The 7,055-nt window shown below is 36.3% G+C and overlaps 1 protein-coding gene across 2 annotated transcripts in view; it reads left to right on the top strand.

The window, feature by feature from the left end:
- Positions 1–1,514: 1,514 nt before the first annotated feature.
- The window catches only part of LOC131049983 (serine/threonine-protein kinase AGC1-7-like), an 86,750-nt gene continuing 81,209 nt past the window's right edge, over positions 1,515–7,055 (top strand). For both annotated transcript variants that reach the window (XM_057984103.2, XM_057984102.2), the window contains exon 1: positions 1,515–2,357. The gene's annotated coding sequence lies outside the window, so the exon portion shown is untranslated. The remainder of the gene's footprint in view (positions 2,358–7,055) is intronic.

Genomic DNA, 7,055 nt, shown 5'->3' with positions numbered 1-7,055 from the left:
TAAATTCAAAATATCTCACATATTTCGGAAAGGCAATAAAGTGGTGGATTTATTGGCCAATATGGCGGTGGGTTACGTGGCAGCAAAATAGTGGAGCAATCGGGACTCTTTCCCAAAAAACTTGCGCGACGTAGCATATGATGATACCATCCACTTGCGGTAATTAATGAAAAATAATCATGATTTGATTAAGTTGTTGAGGAAATGGTTTCCTTTTTATTTCCCTATTCGAAGATCTAGAAACTTCCCTTGTGCTTGGATTTTTTGTCTTCTTGTGTGGCCCCTATCCTGCTTCTATTTGGAGACTTGTCTTGTGTGGCCCATTTCCTGCTTCTGTTTGGTGACCCAGACCATTATGGGTGGGGACAAGAATAGGCAAGAACAACCCACTTTTGATAAATGGAAGAAAAATAAGGAGGTGTGGTTGGAAATTGTAGATGGGGGAATGGTTTCCTTCTTGAAAAGACTCCATGGCCCTTCTCCTCTGCTCACGGAAATGTTTGTCAACGAGTGGAAGAAAGGGGTTTTGAGGGCTTGTGGCGTTGAATTTCAGGTGGATGAAACTCTGGTGGCTACGGTTATGGGTTTGGCTATGAATGGCAAAAGATTTTACAAAAACAAAAAAACTAGGAAGGAAGATATGGCAAATTTTTTTGATAAAGATAAGGAGCGTTTAAGAGTTAATAAAATGGCAGATGGTGGCTACAATGGAAAGGACCTAATGGCTCCCTAGGCGGATATGACCGAATTCATTATGAGTGATTATCGTGGTGATAGTAACAGAAAGAAAGAACTGGGCAGTGAAGACTCTGCTGTGGGTGGCAATAAAACTATGGGCCCTAGTTCCAAGACCAGAAGCAAGAGGAGCAATAAGGGTACCTCCAGGTTCATTATGGAGGACTTGGAGGAAATCAACAAGGTTACCATCCAGAAGAACAAGGAGCTGATGCACTCGCTTAATTGAGTGTTTGTCTGTGCTTTGTTTTGTTGCCTATTATTTCTTTTTGCTTTTGAGCTCGGTCTGGGGTGCTCCCCTGTTTTGCTGTTGGTTTCTGTTTGGTTGGCTAGTGGCCAGTTTATGTAAAATTCTTGATTTTGGGTCCATATAAAATCCATTTATCTTTATCAAAAACATAGTATTCGAAAGGACCACTTTATATTTATTCAATTGATCTTGAGCTTTTCTTTCTTTAACCATCGCTTTAGTTGCCCTAATATTGCTGACAAAGACGGCCAACATAAAAGCGTGCCATTTTATATGTTTCTCTTTTGTAAATTATAACATAGGATCCTCATAAAGTGAGTTGGATGCTTTAAAGATTTGACTTGCATATAATCGTAGAACAATTTCGAGGACGGGAGCATTTTTTTCTCTCTGTGCAACAATTGATGCCTCGTTACAATTTCCCAACAGTATACGTACCTTTATCGCGTATCCTGCAAACTTCACATGTTATTCTCATTGGCATTACTGTTTGTCTTGAATCTAGAGTTTCTAAAGCCTCTTCAACAAATCCATTTTGTGTCCATTCTATGAGATGACGACACTTGTTGTGGCACTCTTGCAAATAGCTCACACAAAGAGGCGGCTACACTTTCGCGTGTATAAGGCCAAATTATCAAGATGGAATGTACCAGGTTTTTAAGATTTTAGGAACATTTTAACGAGGATACTCTTGCAAATTTAGGCCAATGCCACATGGAAGTAAAGTTTCTTTGTTTAGGTTGTACGTTCTTTGGTGGGGAAGAAGGTCACGGGTTCAAGGGCGTGTGCTGTTGATACAGCATTTAATGGCAGATCTGGAGAACTCTCTGGGATCTGCTGGCGTTATGTGCGGAGATGAAGGCACCATGAAGATTTTAGAAGAGTTGTGATGGGTTGATCGGGGACTATTTTAATGATGAAGAAATGATCATGGATTCAGAAATTAACAGGAAGATTCTGGCAACGATGCGGTAAATAAGTTAGGGAGCACTGAAAGGAGAGTGGCTATTAAATGAATACAATGTGTGCAAAGGCAGCGGCATGGAAATTGGAAATACTATTATAACTCTGGTGTCTGCAATTGCAAGTGGGGAGTGCATTGTAAAATGTAGGTTCATTCCACATAGCTTTGATTGCATTGAGGCGCCCATGGTTGAAGCAATATCATTGAAGTCGTGCAAGATCTTCACCCTTAAAGCACTTGTGGAGACAACAGATAATGGATGTAAAAGTGCTGCACAGTGATTCTCCAAGGGAAAGATGCAATGACTCTGCAAAGGCAATGCGCAGAGCTGATAAAAACACCCAAACCCTAAGGGAAAGGAATGATGGATTGATTAATGCGAACCTAAAAATGAAGGCATCATTCCAGGTTTCTTTTCTCCTTTTGCATTATCATTTTATTAGTTTTTCTCTTCCAATAACAACTAGTAAATTTCTTAGATGGTAATTTTGTATTGATATAGCAAAGCTGTTTAGTTCAGTCATCAACACAGATTGGATTCTTCCATGATTTGCCAATATGACCCATAGTAGGCAGTGGCGATAACATTAAGGAGGGAAGCACCATAGACAATTGTTTGAAAAAAATTCACCACCCCTTAAACAGATTAGGAATTCTCAATGCAGTACTTATTCACATCTCTGTGCAATTCAATCTTTGTCCTAGAAATTTGAAGTGAATAAGGCTATTATACAGAAGATTAAATATTGTAGTGATAATGACAGCTGTTCTTGTGAAGCACTTTAGCCAAAGAAGGATTGCCCTGACTAGCTTCTTACAGAAATGCTTGCAAACAACTAAGATTATGTTACTGCCCAAAGGTTTTGTGTACTTACTCTCAACGTACTTCTGTGACTGAAATTGGTGAGTTATTTAAATTAAGGGTTCACGTCTCATATCCTATAGTTTTAAAATTGTTTCCATATACTGTTGCTGCTCAAGGAAGGAACATGGCATCTTTATTGCATGAAATACAGATGAAAACAATACAGAGCCAATCTATGATTTCACATATTGGGCATTTTTTAACTCAAGTTTGATAGAAAATTATTATCTCGGACCCCTTTCTTTGAGAAGGAATCTAGCTTTTATTCAGAATGTATGTCGGGTAACTCTGTTGAAAACAACTTATGTGACACTGTTGACCAGTTAGTCCAACCTCAAGAAAACAAACCTCTGAATGATGAAAGATATTCATTGACAACAAAATCTATTACCTGAACAGCTTCTAACAGTCATATTCAACCAGATGATGAAAAAATAAAAAACACTGATTAATTATCCATAGTCCAGGCTAGTCTTTGAAATAGCCTTTCTATGAGCTTGATAAATTTCATTCTAGGAAATTTTATTGTTATCAGAACGTTTTTCTTGAATTTGAGTGAAATGTGAAAACTGATAGAGGATGCAGTGTGGTGCCTGCTTGAATAACAATAATAAAAACTAATGTAAAAGGGGAGATTTACATATTGAGATTTCTGTTTCTAGTTCATGAGTAATATAAAATGCTGTAACTTACTGTGACATATCAGCGTTTGAAATAAGATATAACAGAGGAATGATGAGATACTTCTGATAATTTGGTAAGCATCTATGATGTATGCTCTTCGTGGTCTGAGATAAATGGACAGACATTTATTTGGGTTCTGTAAAGGGTCTTTCCATGCTTCAAGTTTGAGTTAGAAAAAATACCAGATCATGTATGAGCATGAGCCTAATGGAATGATAAGAAAAAACAGAATATGAGAAAGAGTTTCAGTAAACTCTGAAGCGTTGCATCCCCAAACCACAATTAAATAGTAAATACATTTCAAAACTGTCTTTTGATTTGATATCTATTTTTATATATACATGCTCACTAATTCTAACCATAATTTACTAATGTTACAAACAAGTTTGTCAGCTAGTGATTAACTTCCCAACGACTACCTAATTAATTGACATGTAGTATGTGCTAGTCCCTTCACCATTTCCCCACCAGTCGTACACACCAGAACAATATCCAAGCCTGGTGCAGAAGAAATCAGTTTTACCAAACTCTGTGGCAGTTTAGAGTATCCTGTCAGACATCATGACCATCTGCACCTAAATTGCATACTTCCTGCAAACATAGTTGCAGGAAATACTATATTCGTCTGATTTTTTTGGTCTTGCCTCCACATTCCTCCTGCAACCACCAACACACACTGATTTTTGGAGAACAGTTTCTGATGTCTAAATTTGAGTTTTTTATGAGCAAGTGTATTTGGGGAGGAAGATTAATGTAGGTAGGTGAGTTTGAAATGTGAAAAACAACAAAATGGGAACGAAAAATAGAATATTTAGTGTGTTGAGTAGAAACAAGAGAAGTTGTAGCAGCACAGTTTGTGAAGGAGAATAGAGAAAGGAGTGTTTTGCAGCAACAAGCAACTCCAGAGGAAGAAAGGAACAGCATGCAGCTCCAGAAAGAGCAGTTATACAACAGCTCCAGACAGTTGAAAAAATCAGTTGTATAAAGTATCTCTATACAACTGTAGGGAACAATCATACACAACAGCTCTAGATAGTTGTAGAAAAACAAGTTCTTGTATACCAGTAGTAAAAAAATCTGTAAACATTTTGTAATCTAAATTTGAGAATTTTGCAAACATTATTTTGGGTGAAAAAAATTGTTGTTTGCCTCCATTAGTCTATGTGGTTCATTTTGTTCGGTTCATTGCAAACTGTTTGGTAACAGAGTGGCAGTCTCTGTCTGTTTAATTTGGATTTCATTTCAGAACCCTCTGTTTTAGAGTGTTTTGAGTGATAGATTTTTGAGTTTAGAGATTTATTTGTGTCAAACATGGCTAGAGAAGACATCAAAAGTTGCAAGCATCCACCATCTTTTAATAGATAAAACTTTGATATGTGAGCTAAGAAAATGAAAACCATTATGGTTGCAAATGGTTGCAAATGACTTATGGGAGCTTGTGGTTAATGGATTCATAGATGTGATTTACCTAGCAATTTATGTAGCCCTCACAAATAACCAAAAGAGTCTATTGAAGAAGACAAGAAGGAAAGATGCAAAAGCCTCAAATTTGATAGAGGCTGTCTTAAGAGAGGTAACAGTCCCTAGAATGGTAACAACTAACTATGCAAGGAGACTTGGGAAATCCTCCAAACTAGGAACTAAAGAACTAATAAAGTAAGAGTGGTGAAGTTCCTCCAAACTAGGAATTAAAGAACTAATATAGTAAGAGTGGTGAAGCTCGACCAAGTGCTTTGGAGATTTTGATACTTGCAATTGAAGGACAGTGAGTCTATTTCATAATTTCACAGTTTCCACATTGATAAATTAGTTGAGAAAAAATGGAAACCATGGAGGAGCATAGAATTATGGAAAAAATCGTCAAAAGTTTGCCTTTAAAATTTGACCTAATAGTAATTCCAATAGAAGAGGCTAAGGACCTCTTAACTATGATAGTGGATGAATTGATGAAATCACTAAAAATCCATGATTAATGCTTGAACAGCTTTGCACCTCCTACCAAAGATTAGACATTCAAAGTTTAGGGCATTACAAGAGGTAGGGGGAGAGGTAGAAATAACTTCAAACGGATCCCAAGAGTTAGAAGTAGAAGTAATTATGGAAAGGTTAATTCTAGAATAGATAGTTTTAGATGGATGAACAACCAAGAGGAAGAAAGTAGTACATAGTTCACCTCTAGAGCCAAAAACAATAGTATTAGTCTCAAGCCAGCAACATTAGTGAGTGCAAGAACACTATAGTGTGGTATATGAAAAATGGATGTAAAAAAAATTATTTTGTCATAGGTATAAAACACAACCTCTTGAGTGTTGGACAAATGGTCCAAAAAGGTCACATAGTGCTAATAGAAAAAGATTAATGTATCATATTTGAAATGAATGGCAGTAAGAATAGGATATTAGTGTCAATGACAAAAAAAAATGTTTCTTTTGAGGATAAAAAATGTTTTATCAACTCAATTTGTCATTGCTACTACCATGCATGGCATATGTCCAATACTATGGCAGCAATCTATCTTCAAGACGATCATTTAAGAACCTTCAAAGCTATGCATCTAAGGTATATAAATTCAGGTTATTCGAGATTGAGTCTTTCATCGAAGAAGGCTATGGTTGGGGGTTTACCAAACATAGTAGAGCCAAATGGTAGATGTAAAGCCTACATCTTAAGCAAATAACATAGGTACCTTTCAATCGAATAATTTGACAAAATCAAGAACACTATTTGAGCTAGTGCATATAGATTTATGTGGCTCTATACAAACTCTGACAATAGGAACTTGAATCAATATTTAATTAATATTTATTGATAATAATGGTTGAAAGACTAGATTAATTTTTTGTTACATAAATTAAAAGATTTTAAGATTTTTAAAGTGTTTAAAGCCCAAGATGTGAATGAAGGTGGACATTTCATCAAGGTCCTCTAATCGAATAGAGAGGGAGAGGATACCTATAATGAATTTATATTTTGCAAGAATCAAGGCATTAAGAAGTAGTCGACAACCAACTATAGTCCATAGAAAAATGGAGTTTCTTAGAGGAAGACTAGGATTATTGTGGTGATGAAAATAAGCATGTTGAAAGCCAAAGACCTCCCAAATGATATAGGGGCTTTTGAAGGTTCACCAAGACTGAGAAATGGGGTGAATTATTCTAGAACTTCAAAGTAGATTATTAATAAATAACAATAACTTACTTAGAAATAACACATTAATCATTAGTGCATAAGCATCAACCGTCACACACATGAACACCAAAGTTATGTAGAAAACCCAAACAGGGAAAAACCATGGTGAGAATTTAACTCACAATATGAATAACAATGTTTGCAACATTTTAAGCTTATTTCCAAGGCACACCAACAGCTGAAGGACTTACATAACTAAAGTGGACAACCTTGTTGGCATTGTGTTGTCATTGATGTCAACCAGTATAGCATGGAAACCAGTATCAGAGATTGTTGGTATAGCTATCATTGATGTCAACCAATAATGGTGTCATTGATGTCAACTAGTATAGTAGGTTACAGGTATAGCTTGTCATTGGTAAGAAAGA

This window comes from Cryptomeria japonica, chromosome 9 (assembly GCF_030272615.1).
Source record: "Cryptomeria japonica chromosome 9, Sugi_1.0, whole genome shotgun sequence".
NCBI lineage: Eukaryota > Viridiplantae > Streptophyta > Pinopsida > Cupressales > Cupressaceae > Cryptomeria > Cryptomeria japonica.
The sequence above is the reverse complement of the archived record's forward strand: the minus strand, read 5'-3'. Positions and strand labels throughout refer to the sequence as shown.